Here is a 24919-nt window from a genome sequence, read left to right on the forward strand (position 1 = left end):
AACATACACACCATAAAAGCCATTTATGAAAAGCCCACAGCTAACAACATCCTCAATGGGGAAAAACTGAGAGCTTTTTCCCTGAGATCAGGAACACGACAGGGATGCCCACTCTCACTGCTGTTGTTTAACATAGTGTTGGAAGTGCTAGCATCAGCAATCAGACAACAAAAGGAAATCAAACGCATCCAAATTGGCAAAGATGAAGTCAAGCTTTTGCTTTTTGCAGATGACATGATATTATACATGGAAAATCCGATAGACTCCACCAAAAGTCTGCTAGAACTGATACATGAATTTAGCAAAGTTGCAGGATACAAAATCAATGTACAGAAATCAGTTGCATTCTTATACACTAACAATGAAGCAACAGAAAGACAAGAAACTGATCCCATTCACAATTGCACCAAGAAGCATAAAATACCTAGGAATAAATCTAACCAAAGATGTAAAAGATCTGTATGCTGAAAACTATAGAAAGCTTATGAAGGTAATTGAAGAAGATATAAAGAAATGGAAAGACATTCCCTGCTCATGGATTGGAAGAATAAATGTTGTCAAATACTACCCAAAGCTATCTACACATTCAATGCAATCCCAATCAAAATTGCACCAGCATTCTTCTCGAAACTAGAACAAGCAATCCTAAAATTCATATGGAACCACAAAAGGCCCCGAATAGCCAAAGTAATTTTGAAGAAGAAGACCAAAGCAGGAGGCATCACAATCCCAGACTTTAGCCTCTACTACAAAGCTGTCATCATCAAGACAGCATGGTATTGGCACAAAAACAGACACATAGACCAATGGAATAGAATAGAAACCCCAGAACTAGACCCACAAACGTATGGCCAACTAATCTTTGACAAAGCAGGAAAGAATATCCAATGGAAAAAAAGACAGTCTCTTTAACAAACGGTGCTGGGAGAACTGGACAGCAACATGCAGAAGGTTGAAACTAGACCACTTTCTCACACCATTCACAAAAATAAATTCAAAATGGATAAAGGACCTGAATGCGAGACAGGAAACCATCAAAACAGTAGAGGAGAAAGCAGGAAAAGACCTCTCTGATCTCAGCCGTAGCAATCTCTTACTCGACACATCCCCAAAGGCAAGGGAATTAAAAGCAAAAATGAACTACTGGGACCTTATGAAGATAAAAAGCTTCTGCACAGCAAAGGAAACAACCAACAAAACTAAAAGGCAACCAACGGAATGGGAAAAGATATTTGCAAATGACATATGGGACAAAGGGCTAGTATCCAAAATCTATAAAGAGCTCACCAAACTCCACACCCGAAAAACAAATAACCCAGTGAAGAAATGGGCAGAAAACATGAATAGACACTTCTCTAAAGAAGACATCCGGATGGCCAACAGGCACATGAAAAGATGTTCAACGTCGCTCCTTATCAGGGAAATACAAATCAAAATCACACTCAGATATCACCTCACGCCAGTCAGAGTGGCCAAAATGAACAAATCAGGAGACTATAGATGCTGACGAGGATGTGGAGAAACGGGAACGCTCTTGCACTGTTGGTGGGAATGCAAATTGGTGCAGCCGCTCTGGAAAGCAGTGTGGAGGTTCCTCAGAAAATTAAAAATAGACCTACCCTATGACCCAGCAATAGCACTGCTAGGAATTTACCCAAGGGATGCAGGAGTACTGATGCATAGGGGCACTTGTACCCCAATGTTTATAGCAGCACTCTCAACAATAGCCAAATTATGGAAAGAGCCTAAATGTCCTTCAACTGATGAATGGATAAAGAAATTGTGGTTTATATACACAATGGAATACTACGTGGCAATGAGAAAGAATGAAATATGGCCTTTTGTAGCAACGTGGATGGAACTGGAGAGTGTGATGCTAAGTGAAATAAGCCATACAGAGAAAGACAGATACCATATAGTTTCACTCTTATGTGGATCTTGAGAAACTTTACAGAAACCCATGGGGGAGGGGAAGGAAAAAAAAAAAAAAAGAGGTTAGAGTGGGAGAGAGCCAAAGCATAAGAGACTGTTAAAAACTGAGAACAAACTGAGGGTTGATGGGGGGGTGGGAGGGAGGGGAGGGTGTGTGATGGGTATTGAGGAGGGCACCTTTTGGGATGAGCACTGGGTGTTGTATGGAAACCAATTTGACAATAAACTTCATAATTGAAAAAAAATAAAAATAAACTCCACATGTAAGAGAGATCATACAGTATTTGTTTTCTCTGTCTGATTTATTTCACTTAGCATAATGCCCTCAAGGTCCGCCTATGTTGTTGGAAATGGCAAGATTTCAATCTTTTTTTTATGGTTCATTTGAGTCTTAAAGAGAACAGGGGAAAAGTTAGGAATATCACTATCTGAAAAAGTTTTAAAAAAAAAAGAAAAGGAAGCGGACTGATTGTCCCTAATTATGGAAATAGAATGCCAAATTCCAATTTATTCATATGTATGAAGCACATCAATATACCCAAACATGAATAAGTCTCAAATATAATATGAAGTGAAAATAATCAAATTGACTTTCATTTAAGCATAGTATCATAAATGTAAATTATTTAAATGCATAACTTAGTGTTTAGAACTATATGTTTTAGAAATAAACTGTTAGCAAAATTCCTACAAATAGTTGAAAAGTCTTAAAAACAAAACAAAAGGATAGGGAATATTTATGTCATCCAGATGACGAAGTAGAAGATCCCACCCTCCATTCCCCACAAAGGAAACAGTTTGGCAAGAGTTCAGAATTACTGGATACAAAATATAAAAAAAATATATATGTAAAATTTTTCACATGTAAATGTGACATCAAAAATGTAAAATGTGTGAGAAGGAGTAAAAGGGTAGAGTTTTTATATACAATGAAAGTTGTTATTAGCTTAAAATAAACTGTTATATCAGTAGGTGTTTTAAGTAAGCCTCAGGGTAACCACAAGGAAAAACTTATAGTAAATACATATAAGATAAAGAGAAAGGAATCAAAGTGTTCTACTATGGAAAATAATCATTTTGGAAAGGAAGACAGCAAGAGAAGAATAAAGGAATAAAGGAACTACAAAATAGCTAGAAAACAGTAACAAGATGGCAACAGTAAGTTCTTACCTATCAATAATTACCCTAAATGTAAATTAATTAAGTTTTCTTATCAAAAGGTGTAGAGTGACTGAAAGGTTAAAAAACAGGGCCCAACTATATTATACCTGCATGATATTTACTCTGCCTTCAAGTACACACATAGGATCAAAGTGTAGGAGTGTAAAATGTATTCCATACAAATGGAAACCAAAAGAGGGCAGGAGCGGTTATACTTACATCAGACAAAATAGACTTTAATTAAAAACAAATGTTAAAGAGGAGCGCCTAGGTGGCTCAGTCAGTTAAGCATCTGACTTCAGTTTAGGTCATGATCTCATGGTTCATGTGTTCCAGCCCCATGTTGGGCTCTGTGCTGACTGACAGCTCAGAGCCTGAAGCCTACTTCGAATTCTGTGTCTCCCTCTCTCTCTCTGCCCCTCCCCTGCTTGTGCTCTGTCTGTCTCTCTCTCCCAAAAATAAATAAACACTAAAAAAATTTTTTTAAATGTTAAAGAGACAAAGAACATCACATATTATTAAAGGGGGTAGATAATTAAGAGAATATAACTGTTGTAAATATACATGTACCCAACCTTGTGGCAAAGTATATTAAGAAATGCCAAAAGATCTGAAGAGAGAGTAATGGACAACAATACAATAATAGCAGAGGACTTTAATACTCCACTTTCAACAATGGATAGATCATTCAGACAGAAAATCAATAAGGAAACACTAGACTTGAACTATACTTTAGACTAAATGGATCTAACAGATATATACAGAACATTATAACCAATAGCAACAGAATACATATATTTCTCAAGTGCCCATAGAACATTCTCCAAGATAGATCAGATTTTAGGTCACAACACAAGTCTTAATAAATATAAAAAGACAGAAATCATACCAAATATTTTTTTGTAATTACAATGGTATAAAACTAGAAGTCAATAACAGAAGAAAAACTGGAAAATTCACAAATATGTGAAAACTAAACAACACTCTCCTGAACAATCAATTGGTCAAAGATGTAATCAAAAGGTAAATCAAAAAATATCTTGAAACAAAACTGTAAACACCAAAATTCATGGAATGAAGCAAGACAGAGTTGAGAGGGAAGTTTATAACAATAAGTGCCTACATTAAAAAAATTCTAGGCAACATAACTTTATCCCTCAAGGAACTAGAAGAACAAATATAAACTAAGTCCAAAGTTAGCAGAAGGAGGAAGATAACAAAGATCAACGTGGACATAAATGAAATAGAGATGAGAGAAACAATAGAAAAGATAAAATTAAGAGTTGTTTTGGAAAAGATAAACGGAATTGACAAACATTTTGCTCCTAACCAAGAAAGAAAAAGGATTCAAATAAGTAACACAAATGAAAGAGAAGACATTATAACTGATAACCACAGAATTACAAAAAGTTTATAGGAGACTATGAACAGCTATATACCAAAAATTGGACAACCTAAAGGAAATTGCTAAATTTCTAGAAACAGCATATTCTATCATGACTGAATCATGAAGAATAGAAAACCTGAACAGACCAATAATGAATAAGGGGAAATTGAACAACTAATTAAAAACCTCACAAAAAGAAGCCCAGGATCAGATGGTTTCTGCACAGCTATAAAAACAATCAACAAAATGAAAAGGGAACCTACAGAATGGAAGAAAATATTTGCAAAACCATGCACCTGATAAGTGGTTAACATCCAAAATATATAAGGAAATTATACTAGTTAATAGAAAACCCACCAACAATTCAAATAAAAAATGGGCAAAGGACTGGAAAAGACATTTCCCTAGAGAAGACATATAAAAGGCCAATGGGCCCTTGAAAATGTGCTCAATATCACTAATCATCAAGAAAATTCAAATCAAAGCCACAATGAAATATCACCTCATTCCTGTTAAAATGGCTATTATCAAAAAGACAAGAAGTAACAAATGTCAGTGAGGGTGTGGAAAAAAGGGAGAACACTGTGAGTTGTTGGTGGAAATATAAATTGATGCACTCACCCTAGAAAACAATATGGAGGTTCTTGAAAAAAAATAAAAATAGAACAACCATATGGTCCAGCAATCCCACCTTCTAGGTATATAGCTAAAGGAAATGAAACCATTATCTCAAAGAAATATCTGTACTTGTATGTTCATTGCAGCATTATTCACATTAGTCAAGATATAGAAACAACATAAATGATGATCAGTGGACAAATGGATAAAGAAAATGTAATATACAAATACAATGGGATATTATTCAGCCTAAAAAAAAAAAAAAAAACAAAACAAAAAAGGAAATCCTGCCATTTGTGACAATGAATAGACCCTGAGTGGAATATGCTAAGTGAAATAAGTCATAGAAAGACAAATACTGTACGATCACATTTATATATGGAATCTAAAAACTTTAAACTTACAGACATAGAGGGTAGAATGGTGGCTGCAAGAGGTTGAGGATTAGGGCAATGAAAAGATATTGGCCAAAGGGTACAAACATTCAGTTATAAGATGAGTAAGTTGCAGAGATCTAAAGTACAGCATGGTGACTGTAATTAAAAATACTATACTGCATACTTGAAAGTTGCTGTGGGAGTTTTAATGTTCTTATTGTAACAACAAAATGTACTTATGTGAGGTGAAAGGTATGTTAACTAACCTTATTTTGGTTAACATGTCACAATATATACACATGTCAAACCATCACATCTTAAACTTACATAATGTTTTATATCAATTATATCTCGATGAAGCTGGAGGAAAAATAATGGGGCCATATAATATCTTATTAAAAAGAGAAATTTAAGAGGTGCCTAGGTGACTCAGTTGGTTGAGTGTCCGACTCTTGATTTCAGCTTGGGTCATGATCTCAGGATCATGGGATTGAGCCTCATGATAGACCTCATGCCTGCTTAAGATTCTCTCTCTCTCTCTCTCTCTCTCTCTCTCTCTCTCTCTCTCTCTCTCCCCTTCTCTCTCTCTCTCAAAAGGATGAAAGAAAGAAAGAAAGAAAGAAAGAAAGAAAGAAAGAAAGAAATTAATTTGAAGCAAATAAGGCCAAATATTAATCATTGTGAAATCTAGGGAAGAAACTATACACATGTCTCTTGTATGTTTTCTATGGTTTTCTACAGGTTTATAATATTTTGAAATTAATGTTTTCGCAGAGAAAACATTATAAACTGTCTTGAATTTGTTGAAACACTATGTATTAGAAATTGATACTTATTGAAATGCAACTGCAAGTGTTTAATAGATGCAGCTGTCTTACTGAATTCAGCTGTTTGACTCACTTTTAAATGAATGTCTGTGTTCAGCATAGTGAAAGTTCTAGCAGAGCCCAGGTTGATGATATATAGGATTTCAGCTGCCTAAATTATTCTTTCTGGTACATAAGAAGGTTAGGTGCATCAACTAGAACATTTGGGGAAAAAACTCAATTAATAGAAACTCTTCTTCAAAAATATGCAGAAAGAGCTATAAGATGCCTCAAGAGGCATCCTTAGTTTCAGAGTAGGGAGCAATTACACATATAATTGAATGTACAGAACCAGATGAGTTTTCTAAAATGATGAGGAGTTTGTTGTTGTTTTTTTTCAGTTCTAGAAACCTACATACTGGGAATGCTAGAAAGATAATTTTGCCTCCTGTCATCCCACAGATCCCTAGACCCTCATCCACTGTCAAAATATCCAGGTCCTTCAGTATCTAAATCCTTGAGAGTTATCTGTTCTTCAAAACTGTCATCACCACAACACTACACTCAAGATTATTTATTCATTGATGTCTCTGACCCAGTTATCCACAGATTCTTTTCCCCTCTCAAACATTTCCATGAGATCTTTTGAATTCATGATCTATAATCACTAACAGCCCTGAATTTCTTTAAACATTCCCTTAATATCACTATTTTCTATGAGGTTCTTTAGAGAAGAGATTATTTCTTTTCTTAAATTCTATGTGCCTGGGGATCCAGATGGGAGTCAGTGTTCTCTTTCATTTTCTCTCCTACTTCAAAACTGTCCCAAATTCTTAATCCTCAGCTCCTTTAAAGCTAATGCCATTAGATTTAATCACCTAATATTCCCCATGGTCACTTTCAACTTCTAATCCTATGGTTACTCCTAGTCATTGACTGATGGTTTTAGTTCCTGATTTACCATCTTTTTTAATACTACACATGATTTTCAATTTTCAATACTTATGTCTCTCTGTTCCTAAATTTACTCATCACCAATAGTTTAGATTTTATACCCACTCTGCCACCTAGTCCTTCGGTAACACCTGAAACCTTGGGATAGCAAATAGCTTCATTACTTAAAAACTCAAATGCATAATTTCTATACTGTGACCCACACCTTCTAGACTTCATGCTAACCAATATAGCATTTTTTCAACCTAAAAAAAAAAAACAAAACTCCATTGAGACCTCCATTCAGTTAATCCTACCATTTCTTCATGTCATAGATTGAATGTTTATATCCTCCCCAAAATTCAAGTATTGAACTCCTAACCTCCAAGGTGAGGGTATAAGGAACTGAGGGACTTTGGGAGGTGAGTAGGTCGTGAAGACAGAGCAGTCATAGAATGAGATTAGAGCCCTTATAAAAAAGGTCTCAGATAGCTCTCTCACCTCCTTCCACCAGATGAGGTTACAGTCAAAACATGGCCATCAGGGAGGAAGTTAGCCTTCACCAGATATTCAGTCTGCAAGCACCATGATCTTGGACTTCTCAGACTCCAGAACTATGAGAAACAAACATTTGCTGTTTAGAAGCCACCCAGTTAACAATAGTTTTGTTATAGCATCCTGAATGACCTACAATACCTCAGTATTGCTCACCATTCTTAATGCCTTCCTTCCTTTCTTAGAATATGTCGTACAGAATTATAAACACTGCTTTGCAAATATTTCTAACACTCCCTCTTTCCTTCCTCTGTTGTACAAACCTATGACTGTTGTTAAGCTTGACTATCCATCACTTCCAGGAAAACTGGACATTGATAGATGAAAAACACAAAACCAAGTTGACTTGTTTCAGTCTAAACTCTTGATGACAAATCTTAGATGAGTCTTTAACACTACCTGGAAATTCTGGTACTTCTCTAAACATCTTTTCTTACTCCCCCCAAGTAACTATTTTATATTGTCTCCTCTGTCTTCAAGTTTCTGTTTTGAAGGAATCCCCTGATTAACAGTCAGTTGTTGTCACATACTTTTTTACAGAAGTACAAACTATAGATGAGAGAATTCCCCCATGTCACCATAACCAATATATACTGCCTTCCATCTGTTATGAAGACAAATTGTTCTTGCTGTTATTGAAAGTCTACCATTCCTCCTGTGCTCTAGATCTACTGTCACCATCTCAGTATAAACTATGATCATTTATTGCCTGGACCACTACAATAGCTTCCTGACTACTTGCTTGCTTTGTTTGCCTTCCCTTCACCTTACAATAATACATTCACTACCCAGTAGCCAGGAATCTTTTAAAAACATATATTCGTCATATCCACTTGAAACTATCCAATGGTTTTCCACCACAATTAGCATAAAATACAAAATCATTATTCTGATTTTTCATTTTTTTAACGTTTAATTATTTTTGAGAGAGAGAGAGACAGAGAGACAGAGACAGCATGTGAGTGGGGGAGGGGCAAAGAGAGAGGGAGACACAGAATCCAAAGCAGGCTCCAGGCTCTGAGCTGTCAGCACAGAGTCTGACGTGGTGCTCAAACTCAGGAACCCTGAGATCATGACCTGAGCTGAAGTTGGATGCTTAACCGACTGAGCCACCCAGGTGCCCCTGATTTTTCAAAAAATGGAGTGAGAGAGGTGGTCTTTGATTGCCTGTTTTTCCATTTCTTCTCTTACTCCTCAATCCACACCTCTCCAGTGATGCATTCCAGGCTGGTCCCTGTTTTAGAGCCCTTGTATTTATTCTTACCTCTGCCTGGTATGCTTTCTCCTCCACATTCATAAAGGTAGCCCCTCCTTTTTCATCAGATACACTTTTACAAAATTACTCATTAAGAAAAGCCTGCAGTGAGTCCTCCCATTCTAAATAAACCAACTCTATTTTTCTGTTACTAGACTTAATTTCAGTCTCTTCACGGAAAAACCACTATCTGAAATCTAGAGGAAGAAGAGGGGGAGGATGTGTCCAACAAACTGCTGCCTGCTGCAGAGTTGCAGACAATACACAGCGCTTGCAAAATATAAGCAGGACCTAATCTTTTTTGTTTTGTTTTGTTTTGCTTTGTAAGAGCGAAATATTGAGTGGTTTGTTGCACAGCAAAGCTGACTAATAACATGTGGTATTCACACAACTCTCATGAGGAACCACAGGAGTTAATTTGCTTCAGACACTCAGCAGGGTCTTAACTACAGAGGAGATAACATTTGTGTCAACTTTATAGGAAAGGATGGAGAAGTGGAATATAATACCTAATCAGAGGGATACTGTATGCAAAGACCTGGAAACCAGAAGGGATGTGAAATGTTTGAGGAATTGCAAATGGTCAGTGGGACTGAAATGTGAGGTGATTCAGTGAAAATAGTGAAAGATGAAGAAAAGGTAAGCTGGACCACACTGTAAAGGGCCCTAAAAGCAGTCTTGGATTTATCTGAAGGCCAGTAAAGCAATCAGTAAGTTAGGTCTGGTTTGAGCAGGCCCAGATAGTATAAAGATCACTCAAGAGGAAGTTTGGAGGACCAAGTAAACAGTGAATAGATTGCAAGCAGGAGAACGTTCATTGTTGTGTTACTGGTGAGACATTTATAGGATCTGGAATAAGATGATCAGATATGTGGCCATTTCTAAAGGAAGTATGTGTAGAAATAGATTGCTTTTCACATTTCTTCTTTTTATTTTAATCTTAGTGGCTCAAAGGCTCTTGTACTTGCCTATATGTTAGGTAGTTAATGACATTAAAAAACAGAGGAAAAAATACCATGAAGCTGGTAAAAGAAAAGACAGACGTAACTACATTTGTTTTACATATGATCTGATTCCTTGTCCAAGCCCCTCTGTCTGCCTTCTGGTCATGTCTTCTGGGATGTGGTGGTGTTTCGGAATGGTGTTAGGTATCACAGAAAGCAATTCCAGTGCAATCCGCTGTTCATTCTGTTTCTCTGTCATCTTCCTATTTACTATTAGCCACTTCAGATGCCTTTGGGTTAAGCTGTTTATCAGCTGTTCTGACCATGAGTCACTACTCATTCTCCCCTTAATGACTTCACTTAATATTTACCATGAGTTCTTCATTCTATTTCTCAAATCTATATCTCTAGCACACATCTCTCTTTTGAACTTTAGATTTATGCACACACACACACACACCATCTTAACATATTTCCAAATACATTTGGCTTTCAAAAAATCTGTTGCAGGCTGTATTGTGATTATTTATTTATTTTTATTTTATTTTTTTTATTTTTTAATATATGAAATTTACTGTCAAATTGGTTTCCATACAACACCCAGTGCTCATCCCAAAAGGTGCCCTCCTCAATACCCATCACCCACCCTGCCCTCCCTCTCACCCCCCATCAACCCTCAATTTGTTCTCAGTTTTTAACAGTCTCTTATGCTTTGGCTCTCTCCCACTCTAACCTCTTTTTTTTTTTTTTTTTTTTTTCTTCCCCTCCCCCATGGGTTTCTGTTATGTTTCTCAGGATCCACATAAGAGTGAAACCATATGGTATCTGTCTTTCTCTGTATGGCTTATTTCACTTAGCATCACACTCTCCAGTTCCATCCATGTTGCTACAAAAGGCCATATTTCATTTTTTCTCATTGCCACGTAGTATTGTATTGTGATTATTTTTAATCAACTTTAATGAAACTAAGATCCAAAAGAAAGTATGAGAGAAGTGGTGCCTGGGTGGCTTAGTGGGTTAAGCATTCGACTCTTGATTTCAGCTCAAGTCATGATCTCACAATTTCATAAGTCTGAGCCCATGAATTCAAGTCCCATGTCAGGCTCTATGCCAACAGCATGAAGTCTGCTTGAGATTCTCCCTCTTTCTTTGCCCATCCCCTTCTCTCTCTCTCTCTCTCAAAAATAAATAAATAAACTTTAAAAAATAAAGCGAAGTATGGGAAATAACCTAATTCACATAGGAGAGAATATATGCTCCAATTGGGTTATCTAGGCAAACTGAAGAGCAAACCTTAGCAACTCTTTATATTAGTATTACTTCTCATAATTTACAAAATATATCAGCATCCAATTGAACCTCATAAGAAATCCACAGCTCAGGCTAGGTACACAGAGTCATAATTATTTTATAAATAAACACCATGTGTCTTAGGCAGGGCAAGCTTCATAGGCATATGATCTGAGCAGCCACATAGGACCCGTGTTCGGAGGGGCCCTGAGTTAGGTTTAAACCATGCCATCTTAAAACTGTTAATGATTTTTAAAGATGGAGTTCTACACTTTCATTTTTTGCTGAGCCTGTAAATGATACAGACGGTCTTGGGTTATAAAAAAAAAAAAAGGTATTTACACAAGGATACACAAAACATAATTGGCAGATTTAAGAAAAGAACATCAAGGTACCTTACTTGCATTTCAATGCCTTTTTCATAACACAGTGCTGCCTAGAATCACATAGTGGATCTGTATCTTCTGAGCTAGCCTTTGTAAGTTTTATAGCTCGTGAAGCCTCATCAACCATAAGCCTTTCAACATTATATCTAACGTTATATAAGAGACAGTGACAAACTCAACTGTTATTTTCCTTTTCATTGAAAATGATACCCTTTCTAACTTTTGCCAAGTGTTTTTACCTTGGAACAAACCACTATCCAGAACAACCAATCCAGGGCATACTCATTCATATGGAAGGTGGCCTGGTGCTATTATTAAAACAGATGGAATTTTTGAGCCTGACTGCTTCGCTCTGAAATAACAGGGCCATTATCTAAAGGCAGAGAGCACATGGACATGTAGAACAGTGACCAGGTTGCTTATCTGTATAAATAAAAATTGTAAAGGCCATTAAGAGCCCATATCTTTGCACTGTGCCCCCCTCTAAACTTTGTCAGAGATTAACTGAAACTTATATACTGGGAAGATAGGAAGGAAAGGATATTAGTTTGCCTCTAGCTCTTTAAAATAACCATTCCTGCAAATGACATGTCATAATCCTCCAGAGATGCATCATTTTACTACATACAGTTAGAGACATTCTCTTCAGGCACTGTGTATGAAAATATGTTAGGGAAGATCTGTATACTGTTCAACAATATCTGGGATGTACAAAGTTTAGACAACATACATTTTAGCTATACATACAAGCTTTTGGAATGCAGGCACAGATTAAACAAAATAGGACTAAACTAAAATCACAAGTGTTTTCCAATTTTCCGCTTAATTCTAGAGCTTCATCAGCAACTCTGAGTTTCTTTTTGCTATGTGTAACATGAATGGCTTTTAATATCTTTTCATGTTGAAAAAAATACCTCAAGGGAAAAAGCTAATTATGTAGCATATGTAAAAGTGTATTTTCATGATTAAATTCACATGTAAATACTATTAAAGGTAGGACCTGTCTCTTTTGTTCATTCTGTATCTCTATCATGCAGACCAGTGTTTTCACACACTTTATTCAATAACTATCTACTGAATTAGTAAATAGGATTAGGTTGAAAATATGAAGGTTTTACGTTATATTAGTTTTAATATGAAAAAATTGTGATCAATACAAAAGACTCATTCAAAATTATAAGATTTGGGAGATTTGGAAAGCAAAATTTTAACTATAAATGTACACAGAGCAAGACAAATTTTCAATTGTACCAGATCTGCTTGATTTGGTTAAATAGTGTCAAGCTGTTTTAAACCTGAAGAATCCAGCTAATATCCCATGCATTGGATCAGACTGCCAGATATGTTTATGCATGTGTGTATGTGTTTTAATTGACCCCATTTGTTAAAAGTAATCAGGAAATATCACATAAAAATATAGATTCTCTAGAAAAATCTGAAGATCTTTAATACTGGATCTACATTGCCAGATGGACACAATATACTAAAATTCAAATTATACTACCCCCCAAAAGAGATCACACATACAATTTTCCACAGTCACCAAGAATCACTGCCGCCTCTCTGACATTTTGTCTGGCCTTATCGTTAGTTTGGGTTCTCTGTCTAACCCCTATATTAACCTCAAGTAGTGATCCTGCTTCAAGTGATCTGAAAATTAATTAACATGCTTTTTAGCCAACTTTTATTACTAACTTTCAGTTCTATCTGCCAAAGCTCTTTGTAGGGAAAAACAAAATGGTCTCCCCTTATAAAGTGGCAAATATCAAGAGTATTAAAATTAAATATTTTTCTGCCACTCCAATGATGTCAAATGCCAAAAAAGACATTGTCAAGTATTGGCTACTTTTTATTTAAAGAAATATCTAATATTGAGAATAATCCCTATTATAGGATAATTCAAATGAAAGCATTGAACATTCAATAAAAAATCTTATCTAAACAGGATATGGTCATATGAAACAGAACAGAAGATAGACTTCAGAAAGTTCAGTAACTTGACTCCAACAGCTTTAATACATTTTACTTTCAGACAAAAAGAGTCATAAAAGTACACTTAGGCCTAGAATGTAACTTACCCATAGCCAGAAATAAATTTGATAAGATCTGAAATAAATAAAATAAACAAAAAAGAGTATAATGTTTTTAGTGGATCAAAGCAACCAACAAGTGAGTGTTCCCTGAGTTAGAAAAGATATCAGTGAAAAAGCGTCAAGATATTAAATATACCTTCTACAAGAACAGAGTATATGCAATCTACATAAACAATGTGCCAGATATGGCCCAAAAATGTGTTGATATACAAACATAAAAATAAACATAAAAATATCAACATATGTCATATAGACATAAAAATATTCTTATAGACATCTGCAGCGATAACCTTCTTGAGGATAGGACCTGCTTTCAGGAGCTACTACGATCACCTAATTAAGCACTATGTTAATTAGGCAACTGTTGCCTAATTATTATGTGAAGCTTACTTAAAAAATTGCTTTTGGGGTGCTTAGGTGGCTCAGTTTGTTAAGCATTTGACTCCTATGGAGTATTCTGTATATGCTAATTAGATCCTGTTGGTTGATTGTGTCATTCAGATCATCTATATCCTGGCTGAATTCCTGTCCACTGGTTTTAATTGTTGAAATATTCAAATATAATTGGATATCTCTGTTTCACTTTTCATATCTGTTACTGTTTCATGTACACTGTAGCTCTGTTTTTTGGTGCATACACACTCACCATTATTATGTTCTTTTAGACAATTGATCCTTTTATCATTTTGTCATGTCCTTCTTTTTCCCTGAATGTTTTCTGTTCCTGTTCTGCAGTCTTTTTTCTCTGAAATTGCTATGGCTATTTTGTTTTCTTTTGATTAATGGTTGGATGACATATATTTCTCCATTCTTTTACTTTTTTAAAAATTTATTTTTTAGAGAGAGCAAGAGAGGGGCAGAAGGAGAGAGAAAGAGAGAGAGAGAGAGAGAGAGAGAGAGAGAGAGAGAGAAAATCCCAAGCAGGCTCCATTCTCAGTGTGGAGCCTGATGGAAGGCTTGATCTCACAACCCTGGAATCATGACATGAGCCAAAATCAAGAGTCAGATGCTCAACTGTCTGAGCCACCCTGGCACCCTCCATTCTTTTACTTTAAACTGTTTGTCTTTATATATGTAATTAGGTTCTAGATAGCATCTGGGCAGCTTTACTTTTTATATCCAGTCTTTAAATCTTTGCTTTTGTTTGGTATGTTTAGACAATTACCATTTGATATAGTTGGATTAAAATCTTCTACCTTGCTAGTTGTTTTGTATCTGTTCCCTGTCACCTTAACTTTTTTAATGTTCTCTAAATTTAATTGAGCACTTTATGATTACATTTAAACTCATCTATAGAAATATTATTCATGCATCATTTAAAAATCTTTTTAGTTCTTCCCCTAGAATTTACAACATATATCTTTACAAAATCTGAGTCAACCATCAAATGATATTACAGCATCTCAAATAATGTAAGAATCTTATAACATCATTCCAATTCCCCCTTCCTTCTCTTGTGCTTTTTAAATAAAATCTCCTTTTTATGTATGCTATAAACACATAATACATAATTGCAATATTTTTAAAAAACAGTAAATTATCCTTGAGAGCACTTACAAGTAAGCCAGAAGTTATTTTTCATTTGTTCCATTTTGGATGGTCATAATATCTCTGCAGTAGCAAACAAATTCAAGATTCTCAGTTGCTAAGTCAAAACCTACAAATATAATTTCCTCTTTAGAATAGCCTCAGAAAGGGGTTATTATTGGATAGCAGTTGAAGGCAGTGGCAATTTTGAGAAAGCATTATTGAAATTGAGAATGTATGGGTTATGAAAGGAACAGTGTAAAATAAGATTGGAGAGATTATTTGGAATCAGAATATAGAGAGTCATTAATATTTATGATGGGGAATTTTTTTTTTCAGTGCACAATTGAGCGATTTTCTGCCCAATTATGTTTAGGGAAATTTTGTTTGATGATATTTTTAGGATGAAATAGATGGTTGAGAAAATGACTACATTCAGAAAATAAAGCTAGAGCACCAGTCTAGGATGGTAGCAATAAAAATGGAAAAATAAAAAGTAGATAAGCAATAAGAAAAGAATTAACATGCCTTGTTAACTAAAGGTAGCAAGAGATATAGGAGATAGGAATGATTCAAAATTTTATAGCCCAAGTGACTGAGAGAACAGAGTCTGAATTGGGAGGTTTTTTTTGGGGGGGGGGGAAGATAGTTAAATTGGTTTTAGATTTGATTAAAATGCATGAGAGAAAACTAAAAGAAGCTATTCAAAGAGTTAAAGGGGGAACAATGAAGAGGCTTGAGAGGCTGCATAGTCAGAAAATCTCAAAATGTACAAAACAAAACTAAATTAAATTAAAAACCTCCATAGAAAGGATGTTTCATATATAAGGCTTATAAGCTAAAGCCTTATTAACTGCTCCTGGAACTGGGGTGAATGGAATTGACTGTTAAAAGGTCCTGGGACCAGCTTATTTCACAGAAGCAGATAAGGCAGGTGTAGACAAAATAAAAATACACGGGTTCTCTGTTTGTCAAAGACTGCCCCAATTCTGCTGCTATTTATAGGAACCTCATGTAAACAGCTGATCCAAAAATACCGAACCCCTTCTTGAGGGAGGAAGAACATCTGGAACAGTATTAATAAAAAGATATCATAAGAAAATAAGAAGGCAAGAGCATTAAGACTTTCTAAGAAACAAAAAGCATATGGGGCACCTGGGTGAGTCAGTTGGTTAAGTGACCAACAACTTTTGATTTCAGCTGAGGTCATGATCTCCTGCACTGTCAGTGTGGATCCTGCTTGGGATTCTTTCCCCCTCTCTCTTTGACTCTCCCCACTTGTGTGTGCTTTCTCTCTCTCTCTCTCAAAACAAATAAACTTAAAAAAAAGCATATATTAGAAAAATGAAATTGCAAAAGGAAGATTTTTCTTTTTGCTTTTTTTTTTTGCTTTTTCTTTTGCTTCATAAGCAAATATTTCATTACAAATAAAAGTAAAAATAAGTAAATAAATAAGTCTTAGTAAAGCAATGATCATAACTGAAGTAAGTAAAAGCAGAAAATCTAGTATTATGTACTTAAAATCCTTCTCAAAAAGAAACCCTCAACTTCACATGGATTCATTGATGAATTCCTCTAAATATTTAAGAAAGTAATAATGTAAATAACAAAAGATCACTTCCAGAGAACAAAAGAAAACTGAACACATTTACCATTCCATTTTTTAAGTCTGGCATAACCTTGATACTAAAACCTGACAGGGATTTTGCAGGGAAAACAAAACAAAACAAAACAAAACACCCCTTTAGGTTAATTTCTCTTAAACATACAGGCAAAAAAATCATTTGCAAAATAATATCTTGTAGTATTCAGCAATGTGTATGTAAAATAATGCAGGACTCTTGAATTATATTTGCTCAATTATCAATATAAATCATCACATTTCCTTCCAAGTGGAGAAAATCATATGACTACCTTAATAGATGAAGCAAAAGCATATAAGATTTAAACCACCATGGTAAAAAAAAAAATAAGTTTCAGACAACTAGGGTTTAAGAGAACTTCCTTTGACACTGGAAATCTTAAAAAATAAAACCATAGCATATATTACACTTAAAGACAGTGTATAAAAAGACTTACACATTATTAGGACAAAACAAGGATGTGTATCACCACTGCTCCTACATAACATTATATGAAGATCTTAGCCAGTGCAACTATAAAATATAGGATATAAACATTTATATAAATATATATAATCATAAGTATATAGAAGGAAGAAATATAATTGCCTGTTTTCACAGGTAATATAATTTGATACAGTGAAAGTCCAAAAGAATCTACATATAAACTACTATAATTAATAAATTAAGTTTGCTAGATACAAGATTAACAAGAGCCAATCAATCAACTTCATTTTTATATACCATGCAAGTTACTGCAAAATTATTTTTCAAATGATATCATTCTATTGTGCACGTGTATAATTTACAATCTACTGAAAAATATGCACTAGAAAATATTATTGTGAAAAATTAGTCTTAAATAAATGTCAATATAAACAACATCAGTGGAATCAAACATGCAATAGTCTCATCTGTTCAATTTTCCTATAGATTCAATAAAATCCCAATTAAAACCTCAGCATCTTCTTTTTAGGGGGAGATGGAAGCATTGAAACTGGTTGTAAAATTTAAATGGTAATGCAAAGGCCCTAATATAAATAAAACAATTCCGTAAAAAATAAATAAATAAATAAATAAAATAAAAAGGCACCACTAGACATCAAGAGTTACAAAGCAACCATAATTAATACAATGTGGTTTCAGTGCAAAGCTCATCAAATAAATAAATAGAATAAAACAGTTTCCAACAGCCAACCTATACACATATAGACCTCTGATTTATGACAAAATTGGCTTCACAGAATAGTGGGGGAAGGATGAACTTTTCAGTAAATGTTTCTTGCTCAGCTGGATAGCTGTATGAAAAATATCAATTATGACTCTGAGTTTGCACCATATTTAAAAATCAATACCGGGTAGTTTATAATTCTCTATGTGGGACATGTAACATTTCTAGAAGATAATATTGGACTAATGCTTTCATGACCTTGGGTAGAGAAATAAATTTTAAGAAATCTTATTTTTAATTTTTTTATGTTTATTCATTTTTGAAAGACAAAGAGAGACAGAGCACAAGCAGGGGTGGGGTAGAGAGGGGGACACAGAATCTGAAGCAGGTTCCAGGCTCCGAGCTGTCAGCACAGAGCCCGACGCAGGGCTCGAACTCACAAACCGCGATATCATGACCTAAGCTGGAGTCCTAGGCTCAACCAACTGAGCCACTTCTATAAACTTTTAATAGAAATGCAGATTGGTACAGCCACTTTATAAACTCTAGGGTGATATTTACAAAAGCTGATATAGACATGCTCTCTTTTTTTTATAAGCAGGCTTCATAATGGATCAATGATCTCTGCCTCATGATATTCTTCCCACAGTAAATAGGCCTGATCTCTGTAACTGGTAGGATATTATAGACATAATAGTGTATGACTTCCAAGACCAGGTCATAAAACACACTGTGGTTTCTGCTTTACTCTTTTTTTGGATCACTCACTCTTGGGGAAGCCAGTCACAATATCATGAGGACATTCAAGCAGCCCCATGGAGAGGCCCATTTTGTGAGGAATTGAACCTCCTGCCAATAGCCATGTGAGAGAACCATCTTGTAAGTGGATCCTCCAACCCTAGTCAAGCCTGCAGATGACTACAGCAAAGGGTCTTATGGAAGAGACTTGAGCTGGGAATACACAAAGCCAAACTGCTCCTGGATTTTTAACTAGATGAAATTGGGTGAGATTATAAGTGTTCATTTTTGTTTTAAGCCAATTAGTTTGGAATAACATACCCTCTAAGTAGTTCCACCCTTGCATAAAAACCTCAAAAATGCACATATATGTGTGTGCACAAAGAGACAAGTAAAACATTGCTTATAACGATGCTATTTGTTATAGTCTAAAATGGAAACAAACCAAATGTTATGTAATATTAGAATACCATATGAGAATGAAAACAAATTGCTACAGGCAAAACCACAGATTAATTCCCCAGGTATTATATTGAGAAAAGGAAGGCAGATATATAAGAGTATAAATTGTATGTTTCCATCAAATACTTTTTTAACAGCAGGTAGAAAGAATCATGGAGTCAGAAATCAGAAGTCAATTCCTCTTTGAAGGTAATGTAACTGGAAGACAGTGTGAGAGGCTACTGAGACACAGCCACTTTCTGTTTCCTGACCTGATCGGTGCTCACATGGGCAGGTTAATCTCATGAAAACTCATCAGCTGCATTTTTTTTGTGTTTATCTTATGCTCCAATAAATTATTTCCCTTGCAAATGATTTCTGTAAAATTCATCTTTTCATCTCTCATAGCACTTCATAAAAAGTAAGTACTCTGAATGTGTATTGAATAGATAAGTTTAAAAACAGGACATTTTAGATTATATGACAAACAAGTGACACTTTCTAATAGATTTTAAAAACAATATTTTCAATGTGACATACATTGGTTCTTTATGAAGAAAATAATAAGCTAAACATGTATGTATACATACAGACTTACATATACACACACATATATGTAGTTAAGTTATCCTTACAGTAATAAAAAGGAAAGCAAAAATACCCTCAGATTAGAATAACTCTCTGAGCCCCAAGGGAATACTTTCTTTCTCACATTCCATATTATTTCATCTCTTTTTAAAGACATAATATAATCTTGTAAATTTGAAATTCATGTGCTTACATTATTCTGCACATAGACTACATCTCTGTGACAATAAAAACTCAATAAATTAATTCAAATAAATAAATAAATGTATCAATGTCATTATCAGTTAAATTTTAGTTATGTTTACTCCAATGGTAAAGTTAATTCCCTTAAGAGGGCACTCCACTTGCCTGTATTCAATAAGCAATGTAGCAGACTCACATAGCACTTATAAATTGGCATGTACAATTAGCATTTAATCATATAAACAATGAAACTCTACTTTTCCAAGAATTGTGTGATCACAATCTGCTATCATCCAGGGTGACTGCAATCTCAGGAGTTGCTAAAAGAGACACCTGACCAGAAGTCCATTGGGAAATTTTGAAATGGGACTAGTCACATCGACAAGAAGTATACATTGATTCACTAAACAGCAGAGCAAGTGAGACTCATTGATTAAACATTATCTTACCCTACAATAAATATTTATGACTACCTTTTATGAATCAGACACTAATGAGTGCATGGGAATGAGCAAGGGAATAAAGTATCAATCTTTGGTAGAACCAAGCAAAGAAGACACACACAAGTATGTTCAACAGTGTTATGAAAAGTGCAACAGAATTCTCTGGAGACACAAAGGAATAAATGAGATATTGTCTGAAGGGTGGAGAAAACTAAATAAAACAGGGTGTATCAGAGTTTAACAAAGGGTGGAAGGAAACATTTTATGAGTAGTAAAAAACCATTATGAGGGATAGATGCTTGAAACATCACGACCATAATAAAGCATCTGTTAGCCATCCAGTATTCCTAGATGGTAGCCTATATAAGGATCAACTGTAACAGAGGAAGAGGCAAGAGCATTTAGGTAAGTTCTATGCCATCAAAGACTTTATATGCCTCACATTAGGGAGTCTGGACTATATCCCAAAGGAAATGAGCCTCTGAAGGCTTTAAGGAAGGCTGGAGCCATAACGGTATGTTTCAAAAATCCTTTGTTACCTTGGTTTTCTACCAAAGCAGACCCTAAAAGAAGGACCTGTGATGGACTGTTTATTTTCAAGAGGTCTCAAGAACCAGGGTGGGATCCCTGGGAGAATGAGGCAAGAAACCAAGAAAAAAAGAACATAAAGATTTAGTGTTGAGTCACCATTATGGACAATGGGAGCTTGTTTCTGCTTAGGCCTTTTGAGAAATATATACATGTTTCCCAGAATTATTTCCCTGAATGGTAGGAACATTGGCTCCTGGTCACTGTGTGTCAGGGGCTGCCACTGGGAGCATTCACTCGCTCCAAATTCTGAGCACCACCTGTACTCCCCAAGTGAACTTTCAGGCACAGCCCTACGGCAGAAAATAAAGACATGCGTGTGGAAAGCTGGTAGGAGAGAACTGCTTTCCAGAGGATGAGAACAGGGATCCTAAAAACATCTAAGACAAATCTCCTTCGAGCACAGGAACACAGGAGCACAGGAGCACAGGGGCACAGGAGCACAAATTATTTGATGACTTAGTAGTAGCAGGGATAGTAACTTACAATAGAAATGTGAGGGAAAAGTGGTAGGTACCAGGAAAGACAGCAGCTTTTCTGACTGTATTTGGAATATGTTAATAGGCAAGCTTGACTTTTTAATTTTTTTTATTGTTTTGAAAACTTTACCAAATGTTGGTTTTGTGGGGTCCTTGGCTGGGCACTATACATTGCAAATCCCAACAGACAGTATTATTGTCCTTGAGCAATATCTTAAATATTCTTTAATGGAAGGATCCAGGCACAGAAGTTAGATGGTGTCTAGTGGGCCTTTTATGTGGTTGCATTTCAATTTAATTTGCATTATAGCTTAGGACATAATTCTCGATGTGCTGAAACTTTAGCAGTTTTAGAAGTTTTATGTTTGGTGCTCTTATTCATTTGTCAATACTTTTGTCCAAAGCAACAATGGTTTCCTACAGTTGAATGTTTACTTCAGCATTTCTCACCACTCCATGCAAGGCTTTTATATGGCATTTTGATTTATTTATTTTTATGGCTCATTTCCTTTATTTTATAAACACCAATATGAACAATCCTTCAGAACTCGCCAGGAAGTTATTCAAACACAGAAGGGCATGTTTCTCTTTTCATGGTGGATATTTACTCATTTGAGATGGAGTTGTGATCAGAATCTTCATTGTGCAGCTATTAATAATGAAACATAGCCAAGGTAAATTGGAAGTCTCAAAAACAAATACTTCCGTAAAGACAGCGAGCCGGGTGTCTTATATTAGAAATACTGAATATTGGTAGTGGTCGATCCCCCTGCCCTGAAGATGGATCATCAGAACTTGTCAAAGCAAGAACAGATATTTCAATATTCAATGTGCTATTCTTCCAGTTCCCTCTCTCATTCCTTCACTATTCTTTTTTAATTTAGAGTCAGTCTTCTATGCGCCTATACATAAAAGAATTTTATGAAAATAAGACAGAACGTTGTGCTGTGTTATAATTATACCAATTATCCTTAAAGCCTCCTCTTTAGACAATGGATTCTACTTTGGATTAAAAAAAAATCTGGGGTACCTGGGTGGCTGAGTGGGATAAGCTTCCGTCTCCAGCTCAGGTCATGATCTCATGGCATGGGTTCAAGCTCTGCGCCGGGCTCTGTGCTGACAATTCAGAGCCTGGAGCCTGCTTCCATTTCTGTGTCTCGCTCTCTCTCTGACCCTCCCCTACTTGCACTCTGTCTTTCTCTCCCAAAAATAAATAAACATTAAAAAAATTTTAAAAATCAGAAATGGTTCTCTAATATCTATAATATTAAGATTTATTTAGTAGAATATCAAGATTTCCCATGACACAACTTTCTTGCATTATTTGTCTGAATTTCTTATCACATGTACCGTCTATTTACTATTCCTTATAGATCACATTCAATATCACTACTTTCATGCCTAACATGTCCTATCACCACAAACTTAATTGCCCTTGTTTAGGTTTAAATATTATATACCTAGAAAGCAAGACAGGATTCAATCTACACTTCTCTATCTCAGTCAACATCTAATATCATGTCCAGAACCTGGAAATGGAGTATTTCTTCTAATACCTTCTCCTCCTGTCTGTCATATGTAATATCTTTTGACATGTACATATCTTCTGTCATACATATCTTCTTTATGTAAAGCAAAACACAAATAGATTATCAGTTGTGGGCTGTGTCTATTTCTATATTCTAACATGCAACATTTGTTCTACCCCCTATAAGTATGCCTGATGAATACTCACTGACCAAATTAATGGACAGAGGAGTGCACTATAGCCTCCCATTATATATTTCAACTTTGCAAAAAAAAAAAAAAAAAAAAAAACTACTGAAGTGTATTGAGGGGAACCACATATTGATGTTTGGGAGTTCTGGTCAAACCAACCTAGCAGGGATCTTGCTAAAACTGGATTTTATAAGTGCACAGATGGGTTTAGGAGAAGGTTCAGAAGCCTGACTAAAACCTAGTCAAGCAAATGATCTTTTCCAAGAAGAAATGATATATTTCCTCTTGTCCAACACCAATACTTGTTTTGGTTCTATATTTAATTTCCTTTTGCCTCTTAAATATCCAGTTCCCATTGCTTCTTTTTCTTTTGACTCATCAACAATTTCCAACTTTCTAGTTCTTTTTAATTCAGCAAACAAACATGGCCACATTCCCACTACTCTTATAAAAAAAAAATTACTCCAGAAAAACTCTTTCCTATTATATATCACTGCTGGATGGATCTAGATTTTGTGAGGTTTAAAACTTACTACGGTTTGTGGGGCCTGTTTGAGGGAAAAAAAAACCAGAAAAATATAAATACAAGATTAGGTAAAAATAGATGTTCATTATGAAGCACAAAAATTTCCACAAATGAACAACGACTAGAATAATCAGGCCCTTCCTTCTGAGATCTCTTTGGGAATTTGTTAGAGGTGTTTACATAGGAATGCTTCCACTGCAACTGGGCACAGAACATTCCATACCTCTCAGCAATGCACTGCGCTTGGGACCCATGCAGATGATTGTCCCTGAAGCCTACGCTCATTACCTTCGTGGAAAGTCAGCATTTGCTACCACCTCCTTTTGCTCCTTGTGCTCAGAGCTAGGCCTCTAGAAGGACTATCTGAGACTGCTTCCATTTCCCCGTCTCCTATTCATTCTGCTACTCACTGCAAAATGGACTCCACCTCTGCTGCTCTATTGTAATTTTGCCTGAAAGTCATTTATAATTTCTTTCTTGCCAAGTCATGTTGATACTTTTAGTATTAGTTGCCTAAGCATTTATATGTATACTTGACCATCACTGGTTTTTCCTTAACTTCCAACGCTTTCTCTTGGTTAGCTTTCAGATTGTCAGATATCTTTTTCTGAGTTTCCTTAACAGCTCTTTTTTATTTTCTTCTTGAGAACTTAAGTGTAATTTTACCCTAGGGTTTTTCTGTAATCCTATTTTAATTCTATATAGTATATACCATTTCTCTACATAACATCTTATTTTTTTTTCAAATACCTTCTGTCACATCTCCATCACCAACCCATATTTCTTTCCTAAATTCCAAGTGTTTTTGTCCAGATGCTTGTGCAAGGTTTCTGAGGTGAGAACAGGCTTGATTTATTTGTTTAAGGACCAACATGGAGGCTAGTATGTCAAAACTAATGAGTCAGTAGAAAAGGGGTAGGAGATGAATTAGGTATTTTAGCACAGTACATAAATGGAGTACTTACAGCACAGTAGTTAACACATTGCTTTCAATTTGTTTATTATTCATACAATTTCACCTCTGGACTGAACTCCTTGAAAGAAGAAACTATATTCTCCTTGCCTCTGCCTTCCCAGTACCTTTTTACTTGTACACATTTTTTTGAATGAGTTCACGAATGAATATGTGAATGACTAGAAGGATTTCCATGAAATTT

Source organism: Panthera pardus, unplaced genomic scaffold (assembly GCF_024362965.1).
Source record: "Panthera pardus isolate Hobbes unplaced genomic scaffold, ASM2436296v1 HiC_scaffold_16, whole genome shotgun sequence".
Classification (NCBI taxonomy): domain Eukaryota; kingdom Metazoa; phylum Chordata; class Mammalia; order Carnivora; family Felidae; genus Panthera; species Panthera pardus.